This window comes from Schistocerca serialis, chromosome 10 (assembly GCF_023864345.2).
Source record: "Schistocerca serialis cubense isolate TAMUIC-IGC-003099 chromosome 10, iqSchSeri2.2, whole genome shotgun sequence".
Taxonomy (NCBI): Eukaryota; Metazoa; Arthropoda; class Insecta; order Orthoptera; family Acrididae; genus Schistocerca; species Schistocerca serialis.
This window is the reverse complement of record NC_064647.1, coordinates 151,967,557-151,984,579: the sequence shown is the minus strand read 5'-3', so window position 1 is coordinate 151,984,579 and position 17,023 is coordinate 151,967,557. Positions and strand designations below refer to the sequence as shown.

General features: G+C 44.6%; 1 pseudogene; it reads right to left on the bottom strand.

Annotated features, from left to right (window-relative positions):
• Positions 1 to 12,511: 12,511 nt before the first annotated feature.
• Positions 12,512 to 12,630, bottom strand: LOC126425330 (5S ribosomal RNA; annotated as a pseudogene).
• Positions 12,631 to 17,023: the final 4,393 nt, after the last annotated feature.

The following is a 17,023-nucleotide window of genomic DNA, read 5'->3' as shown; positions in this document are numbered from 1 at the left end:
CGAGTTCAAGACAAGCATCAAAACTACTCATTTCGCTTCTACTATGTAGCATTGTCGATACTGAGGAGTTATCTTATTTTGTCTGTCGCCCTTTGCTTGTGACACATCTGTTCAACACAAAGTTATGTATTGTAATCATATGCTTCAATTGTTGTCTAGTCATAGGACAAAGCAGCTTTCCCATGCAGGATACAACTGCCTCTCCTGGGTCACTCCAGGTCACCGGAATACTGGCCGACGATGGTGATCCAGGGTAGTGCAGAACCGCGATTCATCGCTGAACACAACGCAATACAACGCCATTCATCAGCAGCTAAAGCCTCCCAATCTCGTCACCATTCCAAACTCAGCCATATGTGTTGTGGTGTTACATGCAATCTTCACATGGGATGCTGATTCACTATCCCGGCTGCTGCTAGTGTCCGAACAATGGTATAGGATAACAATGCTGTGGGGAGTCCAATACGTGTCCTGAGATGGCACACGCCGATGCGAAAGCGATACATTCAAGCAGTGCACAGTACAGCGATTCTCCCCTGTTATGCTTAAACATTGTTGACCGGAACCTACACGACATGACCAACATGTGGTCCAGCATTACACCACTGTTTCATCTGAATGCTCCACAGATCTGCATATTGCACGATTCCACCAGCTGGCCAAGTGGAGACACACAATGATGCACCCTTTCAAACTATGGCTCGTTCCTGATAACGCAGTCTCAGAAGACTACGCGGCGTCGCCGTATCCTTCACAGTCACAACTCAAGATCTGATACTGTTCACGCCACTTACAATTATACCGTTCCAGACCTGGTAACAACACTAAACACGAACAGCAATAATGTACACTGGTGGCCGCTCTATGTGTCATAGAGAGCTGAAGCTCGAATAGTTTACACACCCACTGATACTAATATGTCTACGAAGGTACACAGACATTCGACACTTTTGTCAGTCGCTGTAAGTAAACGATTTGTATTAAATGAGACAGATAAGTAATTCGCTATCTGTATGTTAAACGGCTAAAATTTCCGCCCTGTCACCAAAGTACAGTTTTGGTTTAATGGTTTAAATGGCTCTGAGCACTATGGGACTCAACTGCTGAGGTCATTAGTCCCCTAGAACTTAGAACTAGTTAAACCTAACTAACCTAAAGACGTCACAAACATCCATGCCCGAGGCAGGATTCGAACGTGCGACCGTAGCGGTCTTGCGGTTCCAGACTGCAGCGCCTTTAACCGCACGGCCACTTCGGCCGGCTAAAGTACAGTTTTGACTCAAATAAAATAAATAAAATATTGTGATGACCAACTCATTAAGATGCATAAGGTATTAAATTCAGAAACTGTAAATACATCAGGAGGCATTGTTACTCACCGCACATAAATTACTCAGATTATAATTATCCACCCGAGCAGAGAGCACAGGATGCAGCTGTTGCAGAATAACCACAATGACCACGCTATGACGTCATTCTACAGCACTGTAAGGTGAAGAAAGAGTACATAACATACAAGCAAGAGCACCTCTTAAACCTCCAGACATATCAGAAAGTCCCAAGCTGAAGATATGAAAGCAACAGTTGGGGCACCACAGAGTCGTAAACGCCTCAAACAAGCCTAGAAAACTGGACCATTTCGCTCGCTGCCACAGCTCCATAACATACTAGGCACTAACCAATATCAATACTTGGACTTGTTAAGCACAAGATCAATCCGTATGAAAGGCTAGTAACTTACAATGAATCCGAATCGAAGCTGTTCCGTAATGTACCACCTGCTGTTCGTCTGGTGACTTCTATTCTAGACAGCCTGATGCACTTCATTGCCGTGGATTGCAATTGCTCTCATCCTTACAGCCACTAGTGTGAAGACTAGAGCGTACTCGGCCACCGACTCACTGCGAATTCAACTGGGGGTGACCCACAAGCTGCCCTCACACCTTCTGGGGGAGACGCAGTCATGCTGCCCCCCTTGCCATACCTGTGAGCAGCTAAAGCCGTCTTTGCTGTCTCTTGTTGGAAGGCCACGGCATGTATCTGCATGGCTACTATAATCCCTTGTAGAGATGTTGGCCGCTGGCTACGGCACAAATTATGAGGATCATAAGTGCAGTTTGGTGGAATGGTTCACCAATTTGTTAGCATTCAGGTTGGGCACACAACACCAGCAGCCCGCTTGCCTTGCGTTCTTCACGACACCAAATCTCTTGTTTACAGAGCCAAGGCATCGTGGTCATGTCTAGTATAGGCAGTAGTAGTAGTAGTACACTCCTGCAAATGGAAAAAAGAACACATTGACACCCGTGTGTCAGACCCACCATACTTGCTCCGGACACTGCGAGAGGGCTGTACAAGCAATGATCACACGCACGGCACAGCGGACACACCAGGAACTGCGGTGTTGGCCGTCGAATGGCGCTAGCTGCGCAGCATTTGTGCACCGCCGCCGTCAGTGTCAGCCAGTTTGCCGTGGCATACGGAGCTCCATCGCAGTCTTTAACACTGGTAGCATGCCGCGACAGCGTGGACGTGAACCGTATGTACAGTTGACGGACTTTGAGCGAGGGCGTATAGTGGGCATGCGGGCGGCCGGGTGGACGTACCGCAGAATTGCTCAACACGTGGGGCGTGAGGTCTCCACAGTACATCGATGTTGTTGCCAGTGGTCGGCGGAAGGTGCACGTGCCCGTCGACCTGGGACCGGACCGCAGCGACGCACGGATGCACGCCAAGACCGTAGGATCCTACGCAGTGCCGTAGGGGACCGCACCGCCACCTTCCCAGCAAATTAGGGACACTGTTGCTCCTGGGGTATCGGCGAGGACCATTCGCAACCGTCTCCATGAAGCTGGGCTACGGTCCCGCACACCGTTAGGCCGTCTTCCGCTCACGCCCCAACATCGTGCAGCCCGCCTCCAGTGGTGTCGCGACAGGCGTGAATGGAGGGACGAATGGAGACGTGTCGTCTTCAGCGATGAGAGTCGCTTCTGCCTTGGTGCCAATGATGGTCGTATGCGTGTTTGGCGCCGTGCAGGTGAGCGCCACAATCAGGACTGCATGCGACCGAGGCACACAGGGCCAACACCTGACATCATGGTGTGGGGAGCGATCTCCTACACTGGCCGTACACCACTGGTGATCGTCGAGGGGACACTGAATAGTGCACGGTACATCCAAATCGTCATCGAACCCATCGTTCTACCGTTCCTAGACCGGCAAGGGAACTTGCTGTTCCAACAGGACAATGCACGTCCGCATGTATCCCGTGCCACCCAACGTGCTCTAGAAGGTGTAAGTCAACTACCCTGGCTAGCAAGATCTCCGGATCTGTCCCCCATTGAGCATGTTTGGGACTGGATGAAGCGTCGTCTCACGCGGTCTGCACGTCCAGCACGAACGCTGGTCCAACTGAGGCGCCAGGTGGAAATGGCATGGCAAGCCGTTCCACAGGACTACATCCAGCATCTCTACGATCGTCTCCATGGGAGAATAACAGCCTGCATTGCTGCGAAAGGTGGATATACACTGTACTAGTGCCGACATTGTGCATGCTCTGTTGCCTGTGTCTATGTGCCTGTGGTTCTGTCAGTATGATCATGTGATGTATCTGACCCCAGGAATGTGTCAATAAAGTTTCCCCTTCCTGGGACAATGAATTCACGGTGTTCTTATTTCAATTTCCAGGAGTGTAGTAGTACCAAGTCCCTTGATCACACCACTCAATGACGACACCTACTGAACTCGGCAAATCGGCAGCCAGCACCTCCCAGCAACACCTGACATCGCTGGAGAACACCAAAGAGAGCTTTTTTGCGTTGTATACATCCAGACAATCACTTTATTCGCAAGCAGTAATACTGTCCTACTGATGGACCACTCTTTCACAATTCTTTCTTCAGATCCTGCACAAATAGAGATCAAGGTTCTCCAGTTCTCTACAATTGGTGTCACCTCAGGCCTTTGATGACATTTGAACCACTTCTGCAGCATTATCAGTCGTTGCAGCCCGTCACGGTGCAGTACCGTGAGTCAACATTTTTTTTTTTCTGCTGGCTTTCTTTTGGGTTCATTTCTTTGTGGTCATGGTAGGACTTTCTGACGTGTATCGTAACGTTAGCGTTATGTTTTTTGGGCCACAGGAGCCTGCAGATTTGTCAGAGTTTATACAGAATCGTAGGGAAACATATTCAACTCCAGTAAGGTGTAAATTATGTAATTTGTCAGTGTACGAGTTTCTACGCACTATGGCAGTACCTGCCACATATGTCATTCGTAGACGATTTGGTCGTTTGGCACAGGAACGATCATTATAAGCACTGATTTAGAGAACTTTATGTGTATTTTAAGTTCAGATTTTTACATATTTTCTTCCATTTTAAAGACAGTTGTCGAATATGCAAAATTCCAGATACGCTTACTGCATAACTGTCGTATTATCGGAACATGTAACAGGGTTACTGACTGTTATTTCTCAGCAGATAGATTACAATGAGCTACTACGTAGGTAAATCGAAGTATTGCAAGATGTTTAACAGTAAATTAAATGAGGATCAAGTAAAGCAAAATCGGTGTTGAGTGAACCCCCTCCTTCTTTCGATCCTACACTGAAGCCGAAGTAAGGCCTCAGAAGTAGAGGACATTTCGTCAGAACTCCTTATAGCCTTGGCAGAGCCAACAAAAACTAAATTCTTGCATGTGCTTTGCAAGAGTTGTGAGCCAGGTGAAATACCCTCAGACTTCCATTCCACAGAAAGCAGCTACTGGCAACTGAGAATATCGACGAAAAACGAATTCTCTACAGAAGAGTGGAAGAACTGCTAGGAACCAACTTCGAGACAGATCAGTATGGATTTCAGACAAATGTAGGGACATGCGAGGCAATACTGGCCTTACGATTTCTCATAGAAGGAGAGGCAAACCTGTCTTAATAGCATTTATAGACTTACAGAAAAATTTTGACAATGTTGATTGGCATACTCTCCTAGACATTCTGACTTGGAGTAGAAAAAAACGGAACGGGAGGCTATTTACGCCGTGTACAGAAACCAGAGCCGGCCGAAGTGGCCGAGCGGTTCTAGGCGCTACAGTCTGGAGTCGCGCGACCGCTACGGTCGCAGGTTCGAATACTGCCTCGGGCATGGATGTGTGTGATGTCCTTATAGATGATTGGAGAGAGAGATCATGTAAGAAATGAGGAAGTACTGAAGAGAAATGTGGAGAAAAGAAATTTGTGGCACAACACTGGTAAATGAAAGGTTCAGTTGATAGGAGACATTCTGCGACATCAAGGGATCACCAGTTCCGTACTGGAGTTGAATGTTGGGGGTGAAAATTGTAGGCGGAGAGCAAGAGATTAACACAGTAAGGAGATTAAGAAGAATGTAGCTTATTCGGAAATGAAGACCCTTACACAGGATAGAGTAGCATGGAGAGCTGCAGCAAACCCGTCTTTGACTGAGGATCACAAAAACAACAATTATGGTTTTTCTGTGTGTGGCACGTCAACTCCACAGACCCCCGCTGTCCCATGAGGACTTTATGCAGTGGCAGCCATGAATACTCAATTTATGAGGAAGTTGTTGCTCTGGACTTGCTGCGGTCGGGTTCGAATATACGTTAGAATATGTCATCGCAGTAATGTACTTCCCATGGTCAGAAACTGCGAAGTCGCCGTGACTGGTCAGAATGATGCATCTAGAATGTTCCTGAATGCTGCAGAAAGTTGTAGAATGTTCCATTACGTTATACAATAGGTTCGAAGATGTTATATTATGTTCCAGTATGTTGTAGAATCTTCCAAAAGCTTCGATAGTGTTGAAGAATGCCCCAGTATGATGTAGAATACTTCAAAATGTTGTAAAACTTTCGGAAATGCTCTGTAATTTTCCAGGATGTTCTGAAATGTATCAGGATCTTTGCTTTTGAATGTTTCATTGTCCTGTTCTGATGGAGATATGTTACAACTCAATATGAACCATGGCGAGACACATGCGCCAGTATCCTTTTGAAAATCGATTAGAGTAGTCCAGGGAACAAAGAAAGTGGTAGAAAGTGAAAGACGTTTGGATTACAGTTATTTGCTTGAGGTAGTGAACATTGTACTAATCAGAATTTTAGTGTCATCACTTAAAACTGTCAAATTTCTCGTAACGTTTCCTCTCCGAGTGGTGGAGACATCTTATAAAATGGCGAATATCGACCACAGCCTATTAGCCCGGAAGCTTAAATGATTTCAGTACCAGCATCGAAAGCTTACATTTTATGATCAGAATTTTATTGTGTTAAGTAATTAGCAGAATTTCGAAATATAAAAGAAGAGGAGATCTCATTAGGGTGAAACCAAAATATGGAAACAGTAAGACCGGCAAAGAAATGAAACAGATGAGGAACTAGAAACACCTTGAGTTTCAAAAGGAAGAGAATGAATAGGCTGAGAGACATCTTAACAGATGAACAAATTTTGCGAATGTTTTTCAATATTTCCGGTGTTCTATAAGATTTTCAGTAAATCAGTGATAGGCTATTTTATTTCAGACTGTTCTGTTTCTAACTACTTTAGAGGATTTAAGACTAAAGATAATTTTTGAACATTCAGGAGTATTTTTGAGCTTGAAATACAAACATTTTTTCGATTATTTTAACTTTCATATTTACGATGTTCTGGACGGATCTGTAGTGATCCGGAATGTTCTCAGAAAACAAATGAAAATAAAGAGCAAGCAAAGCTGTTTTTTCAGCTAATTACGTTTACTTCTCAGTGAAGCAAGTTCGTTATTTAATAAGGTTCATTCTTTTATTTTCTGGTCCCCTTGAGTGTAACGGCAATATCTTTTTTCTTACTTCTTTTTTTCCAACACTTTGGTTTCCAACGCATCCTCGTTCAATACGCCGTTAAAATACATCATCAACGACGAAATTTACACAGAGTTCCTGTATAGATGTGGGCGCGATGCATCTCTGCTGTGAAAGACAACGAGAAGGTTGACTTAATGGCGCGCACCAAGTTTCCAGCAAAGTGCTACCGATCCCGAACGTAATTTGGCGCACTTAGTGTAATTGCTCCCAGTCTTAACAGCCGTTACGTACTGGCGGACTTGGTGCACGGAACGAACTTAGCGCTATTTCGCGTCTCGTCTAACTGCGCCTCACGGAGCGCCGTTCAAAGCAGATGAAAGGCGAGAAGTTTACGCACGCTCCTCACCAGCAGTTAGATCGAGGCGTCGCTGGGAAAAAGGTGGGGGGGTGGGGGGGGAGGGAAGGGGCAACAGGCGCCGTGGCTGTTTCTAGGTGCAGCCTGCAAGGCGGGCCGTGTTAATTCTGCCCGGCGAAACTTTGGAACCAGAGTTTTCGGTTATTTTGCTCAATTCATTTACTGGCAACGTTAAGCTGCGTGTCACATATAATTGGCCTTTAGCTAGTTAGGAACATTCGCTAAATAGTTCGCAGTAGTTTTGGAAATCAGAATAACTTCGTTGGAAATAGCATTATATTCTTTTTTTTTTTTTTTTAATTTCAGTTGCAGACTGATTGCGGACCACGATTAACTTGCATAATCAAGTTTGGTATCTCTCCATTGCCCGTCTAGTTATTCACTTCGCAGAGTAATTAAGCGGATGTAATGCTATAGATGTACCTTGTGTTCTTTGTCGCATGTCACCCTGGCGTATTCGATCCCTGCGCAATTAGTCCCTACCAATAACGCCAACCAGAGTTTTTTTAAAGAGGCGAACGTCCACTTCTGAAAGAACTCCGCTTTAGGGAACCCAGTTTTTCCACGCCTCTCAATGTTTGTGACGTCATATTTCCTGAAATATGTGTCGTACAGTGATATAATTGTGCAAATTCATACCCTCTGCGATATTCATTGTGAACAGCGTTAGCAGTAATGAAGTAGTAAATTAAAGTGTCACTAAGGATGCTGAATATTTATTTACTGCAAGAACAGCGAAAATGTAGTAAGCGACAAAATTTTTTACTTTCATTATTCTGTGGGTTGTGCCCAGGAGGATTAAAAAAAAATGGTTCAAATGGCTCTGAGCACTATGGGACTTAACTTCTGAGGTCATCACTCCCCTAGTACTTAGAACTACTTAAACCTAACTAACCTAAGGACAACACACACATCCATGCCCGAGGCAGGATTCGAACCTGCGACCGTAGCGGTCGTGCGGTTCTAGACTGTAGCGCCCAGAACCGCTCGGCCACCCCTGCCGGCGGTAAAGTTTCGATGAAGTTTGAAATTATACGCAAATTTTCTTTTGAAGTCTGCTGTTGCTCTTATTCTCAACTTCTTTTAAATTCTGCAGTTGTTCTTATTCTCTAATACTGGATGCATAAGTTCTTAGTAATTTACGTGCTGTCAGTTACATTGTACGGTGGCTATAGTTTCGTACCCTACAGGGACTCATCAACATACTCTGCCGTGAACTACAACCAGAAATAGATATCATTTGATAGGTTGCACATCATATATATGAATATTTAAAGGAGACTGACATTGTTACGAACGTCTTGTAAATAGTTGTTAATGCTTATTGCGTGAAAGGTGTCAGAGTGTCTTTATTATAAAAACGGTGTAATGAATGATTGCCTATACTAGTAGAGGTTGGAACGCCAGTGGAGATGAATTGGCAGGCAGAACTCAAGCTCTGGGTGGAAGGCCCGCACAGGTGTTGGTCCTGCTTGAGCACAGGAAGTAGCTAGACGGACGTCGGGGCACTTGACCTCTGGAGCACAGTAGGGTGACGGCCGGCCGCTCATTGTAGTAGGGTCGGAAGGATTACCGGATAATACTTCCGAACTCTGCAAATTTTGGGCGCAAGTGAGAGGAACGATGAAGGGTCACCTCGGAAACCACGCAAGCTGGGTTATTTCCAAGGATTTTTACTCAGAAGCGTACCATTGTACGAGTATAGGTTTCTTCAAATGGCCCTGAGCACTATGGGACTTAACATCTGTGGTCATCAGTCCCCTAGAACTTAGAACTACTTAAACCTAACTAAGAACATCACACACATTCATGGCCGAGGCAGGATTCGAACCTGCGACCGTAGCGGTCACGCGGTTCCAGACTGAAGCGCCTAGAACCGCACGGCCACACAGGCCGGCTATAGGTTTCTACTCGCACTTTCCACGTTGGACAACAAAAGACTATTCCGTGATTTCGGGAATATGATTCGTTTTCGGAATTACAATGGTGGGGAGCTGAGCCTTGCTAGGAAGTGAGCAGTGAAGAGACGAGGTCTTCCATTGTTAGCGCCCCCGTATGACGGTCGCTCGATATCAGCTTTGTTGGTACAGACGGACTTGCTGTCTTTGCTCTCAGGAGAGTTTATAGCTTGAACAGTTAGGCAATATACTGTAGCGGAACAATACGATTTTGGGCCTCACCTCCGGGTTGGAAGTCGTCGAGGAGTACTCAGCGTTCAGTAATTGAGAGCACTTCCTCTGCTTATACTTACGTTGAGACGTTATCTTAACTCCGTCCTTGTGGCTGGAAGTTCGCGTTTCTCGTCTGTAGAACACAGAGAGGAGAAGACAGTATTAGAGTATATTAGTCAGAGGACCGCCTGCTGCCGTCCTAGAGTCTGAATGAGTTCATTTGTGGCTGGAGTTCTTCCATCGACGCAGACGAGTACGAGAACCATCACTTCGACGCACCGGACGCAGTACATACGGTGCTATCGCACATTGCTTCTGCTTATCAGGGATGTAAAAGTTAAACAGCTGTGATCGCGTTAGTTTATTTCCACTGAGGTTCCACTCCACAGTAGATCATCTATGAAAGTATTGTCTTGTAGTGTTTGGTACGTGAATGATGTCTGTCATTTCGCTTTATTGATATAAGATCGCTCAGACACAATAAGGGGCCGAGTTGGGCAACTGATCAGTAACTTTACTTTGGAAATGTAAACTATGAAATACAAACTTTTTTTAAATTTAGAATAAATATACAAGCAGGAGCAACGTTTATCGTTTAGTAGGATTAGTCCCCTTCATCATTCATTTATGTTGAGATTGTAATTTATAGAAGTAAGAGATACTAAGATCTACTTCAGAGAGTAGTCAGACAGGGCCAAATCTTCATTTTAGCGTTTATTATTTTCCGTTGCGCACATTCATTATACACCCGCCTGGAGTAGCATCTTGGAACATAGCTTTAAAAATATAGACTACACAATTTCTTATTTTAAACGCTTGACTCATTCCATTAAACATTTAACGTACGGTTAGATCTCTTAAAAAAACTAAAACTAACTCCGTCGTCAGGCCACGAATGGCCTACCGGGACCATCCGACCGCCGTGTCATCCTCCGAGGAGGATGCGGATAGGAGGGGCGTGGGGTCAGCACACCGCTCTCCCGGTCGTTAAGATGGTTTTCTTGACCGAAGCCGCTACTAATCGGTCGAGTAGCTCCTCAATTGGCATCACGAGGCTGAGTGCACCCCGAAAAATGGCAACAGCGCATGGCGGCTGGATGGTCACCCATCCAAGAGCCGGCCACGCCCAACAGCGCTTAACTTCGGTGATCTCACGGGAACCGGTGTATCCACTGCGGCAAGGCCGTTGCCGGTTAGATCTCTTAACTAGCGGATTATGGCACCATGTTAACTGTTTAAGTTAGGTCAGTATGTATATGAAATATTTAAATTCACACTCTTGACGCCACTGGAGCCGTTGCATAGAGATACTGCAAACGTAATTGGGTCACTGGGTGACCGCTCTTAGCAGCTTAGTAATATACATGTTTTCTTGTGACTTCAGTATTTTACTTACATCTGCCGATTTCCAGGCGAATATTCACACTCCTTTGAATACTGTTGACGAGTTAACTCGTCATGCTTCGCACATATCAAGTGCTATCGAAGAGTTTAAGGGCAAGCTTCTGAGCTTGTCTTTGGCGTTACTGAGAGTAAACTAGGGCCTCCATGCTGACTTGAGCGCTAACACACAATCGCGTTATCGATCAGATACGTACCTGCAGTTGAGGAATTTAAGCGTACAATGGAATTTCCGCTCCAGAACTCAGCATCTGTACCCAGTGTATAGAACGTAAATTGTGTTCCGTTGCTTTGTTGTGACCTCGTTTGCCGTACACGACTACGCTTTCTGTCTTATTGTTCTTAGGTTTAACGTTCTTTCCTGCACAGAGGCGTTGTGGAGACTCATGAAGAGCGACAGCGAGGATGAATTATTTCTTGTCGGCGTAACTGACCTCAATTTGCAGAGTGCACATACTGCACTCTAACATTATGTACCACCTTGAAGAAACTGACTTATTGATACATAATCAACACGGATACAGAAAATATCGCTCTTGTGCAACACAGCTAACTCTTTATTCCCATAAAGTAATGAGTGCTGTCGACAAGGGATCTCAGATCCATACCACATTCCTAAATTTCCAGAAGTCTTTTGATACCGTTCCTCACAAGCGACTATTAATCAAATTGCGCGCATATGGAGTATCGTCTCAGTTGTTCAAATGGTTCAAATGGCTCTGAGCACTATGGGACTCAACTGCTGAGGTCATTAGTCCCCTAGAACTTAGAACTAGTTAAACCTAACTAACCTAAGGACATCACAAACATCCATGCCCGAGGCAGGATTCGAACCTGCGACCGTAGCGGTCTTGCGGTTCCAGACTGCAGCGCCTTTAACCGCATGGCCACTTCGGTCGGCGTCTCAGTTGTGTGACTGGATTCGTGATTACCTCTCAGAGAGGTCACAGTTCGTAATGATAACTGGCGTTCCGCAAGGTGGTGTCATAGGCCCTTTGCTGCTCGTTTACGTCAATGATCTAGGTGATAATCTGAGCAGACCCCTTAGATTGTTAGCAGATGATGCCGTAATTTACAGTCTAGTAAAATCATCAAGCGATCAGTTCCAACTACAAAAGGATCTAGAGACAATTTCTTTAGGGTGCGAAAAGTGGCAATTGACTCTAAGCAAAGAAAAGTGAGAGGTCATCGACGTGGGTACTAAAAGAAATCCGATAAATTTGGGGTATACGATACATCTCACAAATCTAGGGGCTGTAAATACGACTAAATACCTAGGAATTACAATTACGGGTAACTTAAATTGGAAAGACTACATAATAATATTGTGGGGAAGGCGGGGCAAAGACTGCACTTTGTTGGCAGAACTGTTAGAAGATGCGACAAACCCAAGAAAGAGACAGCCTACATTGTCCTCTGCAGGAATATTGCTGCACGGTGTGGGATTCTTACCAGGTAGGATTGACAGAGGACATCGAAAAATTGCAAAGAAGGGCAACTCGTTTCGCGTTATCACACAATAGGGTTGAGAGTGTCACTAATATGATACGCTAGTTCATTTTTTTTTTATTTTGTTCGTTGTTGATCGTTGTCTTTGGTCGTTGCGGACGTCACATGACATCCGTTGAAGTTCGTTTGTTGATCCTTCCACTCAGTTTTTTATTACAGAGGCCAACCGGCTCTCTGACCGAACACGCTGAGCTACCGTGCCGGCTGAATGAGATGGAGCCAACAGCACCCGGTGTTCCCAGGCGGTCACCCATCAAAGTACTAACCGCGCCCGATGTTGCTTAACTTCGGTGATAGGACGAGAACCGGTGTATTCAAAATGGTATGGCCGTTGTTCGTTGCATATGCTCGGGGCGGACGTCGTAAGACACTCGTTCGTTGTTGATCGATTAACTCAGTTTTTTTATTACAAAGGGCAGCTAATGCTCTGACCGAACACGTTGATCTACCGTGCTGGCGTTCTTTTTTCCCAAGCGCCATTCGAGAGTGGAATGGTAGAGAAGTAGTATGAAAATGGTTCGATGGACCCTCTGCCAGGCACTTAAGTGTCAATTGCAGAGTAACCATGTAGATGTAGATGTAAGTTATAGTTCCTTCACAGTTTCATAAAGTCACAATTATAAGCCATCTCCTTCAGTGTGTGTAACACTAGAATTTGAAATTTCAACAAGAGACTCAATTGAAAGTCCTTCCGAAAGAGAAGAATGTAAGAGTGAGCAAGTTCCCAAAATCGGATCAGAGAAGATCGAACGAAAAGCCATCTTTATATCTCCAAGGAGCGTAACAATAATTAACTTGTAGAAAATCCTCAAAGTCAGTGCAAATTTTTCAATCAACAGTAATGTTCGTCTGGGTGACAACAGAGCTTAGAGTGACAGAACCAGATATCGCAGAAAACTCTGAAGAAGATTCAGGACAGAGTGGGCAAGACGATTGCTGTAGTCCAAACAGAAATTCAGACTACGGCTTCTTGACAGATGTAGAGACTCTAGACAGATCATATTGAGTCAACACTACGCGGAGCATACAGTGAGCGCGCCCACAGCAGCCAAAGAGATACACTTCGCTGTGTCAATTAGGTCTTCTTACTAACTTGTTATTGTGATTGTGTACATTTTTGGGTGTGACAGTAATTTTTTTTTTTTTTTTTTTTATCTCATTTGACATCCTGTTTCTACTTTACTACCACCTCGTTATGTTAGTTTCAATAACTGGTGCCACTGAGTTGCCGCCTTGTCTGCCCGTGAGCGGCAGCAGCGGCGCTTATCGATATAAGCCCTGGCGTATTATCTTTGCAGACTGCTAGTACTTCCCGGTTGTCGTGTGTTCGTAGTGAGGTCGGATCTGCCACTGAGTCGGGAGGCGATAGCAGTGGAGTTAGGACCTGGCAGTGTTTGACTTCGGACGCGGCAGAAGTTCAGTCGAGGCGCAACTGCAGTGAGGTCCGGACAGCCATGACTCGCCCGACGGTTGCCGATACATATCACTTTAGTGCGGACCACTTCGGTTGGTCGTCGGTCGGTCGTCTTGTCGGACGACGTGTGTGTTGGCCGGCGATCGCTTATCGGTTGTCTGCGTGTGCCGACTCGTGATTCGTCCTTGCTATTGCACAGTCGCTGTCTCCGTGCTGATGTGTGGGAGTCGGTCGGTTGGCGCGGAACAGTGAGGAATTCTGGGGGGGGGGAGTACTTTGGCCGGGGCCCGCTGGCGGTCTCTACGCGGTGTCGGAGTGTGTGTCGCTGTTCCCATGCTACGAGGTCCGTGGCTCACCGACCCTGGACACGAAAGTTGCGTTTTGATTTAACCTACCAGCAAGTAAAGACTGTTCACATTGTGTCTTTCATTGTCGGCTGTTGGGATATTCCCGCAAGCAACAACAATTTTATCAAGTTGAAAAATTATAGCCACCGTCCGGTGGAGTTTCACTGTATTTGGTTATTTGAATTTAAGTGCACCAGCGGAATCTTCTGCTTTGTGGCCGTTTAGGTTCCGATTACCTGCCCTGGGCGTCGGAGTAAGTTTCAGGCAATGTAGTTTCCTCATCTTGTTGTTGCTGTCCAGCTCGGTGTGTAGTTTGACAGCTCCGTGTATGATTGGTTGTGGGCGCCAATATCTTCTACGTTGTTCCGTTGAACTTCCTCTAGTGCCCTGGTTGGGTGAAGTGGAACTTATCTTGTCGGTGGGTCCGCTGACTGTCGGTCGGTTGGGTTGTCGTAGGATCGAGAATGGTTGGCGCGACTGCCTGTCTCATTAAGCGAGCGTTAGTGTTTGAATTACAGGCCGACCGTCGAACATCTTGTCGCCCTTGTGTGTACTGCTTTATTTTGCTTTAATTTGTTCTTGTTGTTGGTACTTGTATGGCTTCTAGCGGGTTTTGTGTTTTAAATTAGGGCTGTTTTACTCTTAAGGCCTTCCGCCTAGTTTAAGGTACTGTTTCACTAGACCTTTTGGCATTTTAAAAAATTTTGAAATTTTAAGTCTTCGGCCTAAAGCAGATTTGAATTTAACTTGTTTCATTCAACCTACTGAATTTTTAAGCCTTCAGCTTTCAGACGGTTTGAGTTTCAGTTGTTTATTCTTCAGACCTTCAGCCTAAATTAAAGAACTGTTTCACGTAACAACTTTTGTATTTAAAAAAAATTATGTTTTGGAGTTTTGGAGTTTTACTTCAGCCTAAATAAAGAACTATAAGACTTGTCTTTTAAATTTCTGATTATGCTTGAGTTTTAAGTTATTGGCCTCCAGCCGTTTTTAAATTAAAGTGGCTTTGAGCCGGTAATTATGTCCCAAAGATTAAAGCTGTGTGTTTAGAAAAAAATTTTGGGCTCTTGTAATGTTTGATCAAATAATGAAGTTGTATGTTCGAGTGTAGCTGACAGCCCCTTATTTTGGCTCCTTTCCACAATTTATTCCATCCGTCCTGTCCTGCGGGTTAAGCAGGGCGTTTCAGACTTCTGCGGTGGGCCAACACCGTACTGAATTCCAGCATTACCGATGGAGTGCGCCATGAACTTGTAAGTCATTTTCAGCCAGGTGTCCGATACTTTCGACTAATAGTGTATATTAAGGGAGTAAAAAATTAGAGTATTATTTGTTGAACGACTCTGTATGTTTAAGTTCTAATGTGTTTTGTCGATGCATGCATTGCGAAATTTAGAAGACTTAGCTACCACCGGCGTGACTAACCTGGCTGAGCAGTCAGTCGAAGAGAGCCTGGATATTAGACGCAGATGCGTCAGTCAGTGGAGCATCTTTGGTAGTACCTGGTAACTGGTGGCTCGTCAGTCTTTGGGAAATCCATGATCAAATGAAAGGCTTATTTCAATAGTGGCACAAGTCTCCTTTTAAAAAAAATGGAGTTATCCTCACGCACGTACTCACACAAGTCAATTTATTTGCATTGTGGGACAGCTCCAGTGTCGTCCTACTGCCAACAGAGTGCACCTCAATGCTGGCGCATTAGAGAAAGCAAGCAGGAATTTATTTCAGTAGTGGTACAAGTCCGCGACTTTTGCGAAGATGGTTTCAGGAGCGTTATGAAGTGACTGTGATACAATTGATATCTAGATTTTCAAACGATTGCAGGTAAAAAGAATTTACTTACTTTTCTCTCAGCATTATAGACATGTTCCAAAAAAGGAATATGTGAAAATGAAGGTCATGTTGACAATAACAATGGAAAATGAGGGAGTCCATCTCAATGTATTTCAACCCTCTGGTGCTGTATACATCATAACTTGTGTTACTTTATATAACAGTACAGGTGACGATGAAACTTCCAATGAAAGTGCAAAAAACGACGAAACAGGAGACACTGTTACTGATGGCTGTGCGAACGGTGCAGCCGCAAATATATGCAGACAAAAAGGAAGCGTACTCGAAGCAAGAAGGGTGCAAGTAAAAAGGACACACATGAACAGCATATTCGAAAGAAAAAAAGGAACACTGGGGATTTATACGTCACAGCAACTGGTAAAACAATTCCTCCAAAAACATTCCGCAATGTGGACAGCAGGTGTGCACGTAAATGTTTCAATAAAATTTCAGAGGATGAGGAAGACATTACTTCGAAATTTCTGGGCTGTAGGTAATATTAATCAGCAAAATAGTTATCTCAATTGTATATGCACGTATCATTCAGTTAACCTCCGACAACCAAGAGTAGGCACTGATTCTCAGAAAAGCTGTATTGATGAATATCAATTACGTGTGAATGGAAACTGTATGCAAGAAGCTTTTCTTGAATACTTTAGATATTTTTAATGGACGACTTTCTAGGCTTTTAACAAAAAGCAAGGAAGAAGGTCCACCTCATCTTGATGGAAGGGGCAAACATCAGAACAAAGTCTCTGAACCGGAAGGTCTGATCAATGATTTAAAGAAACACATCAAAAGCTTTCCAGTTTCCGACGGCCATTATGCAAGGAAGGAAACTCCGCACAAAAGATTTTTAAATTCTGAGCTGTGTGTGGCTTCAATGTACGATTTGTACAAAGGTAAATGCATATCTTAGAATAAAGAAATTGTGGGGGAGCACTTCTATCGAAAAATCTTTAACAAAGTCTTCAAGCTGTCATTTCGACCAACAAGTAAAGACACTTGCTCTTTTTGTGACAAACTGAGCTTTGAAATGGACGCTGCTACCAATGCAGAAGAAAAAAGAAAGCTTCAGACTGAAAAGGAGCTTCACCTCAGGAGTGCTGAAGCTGGAAGAACAGCAATGGCTACA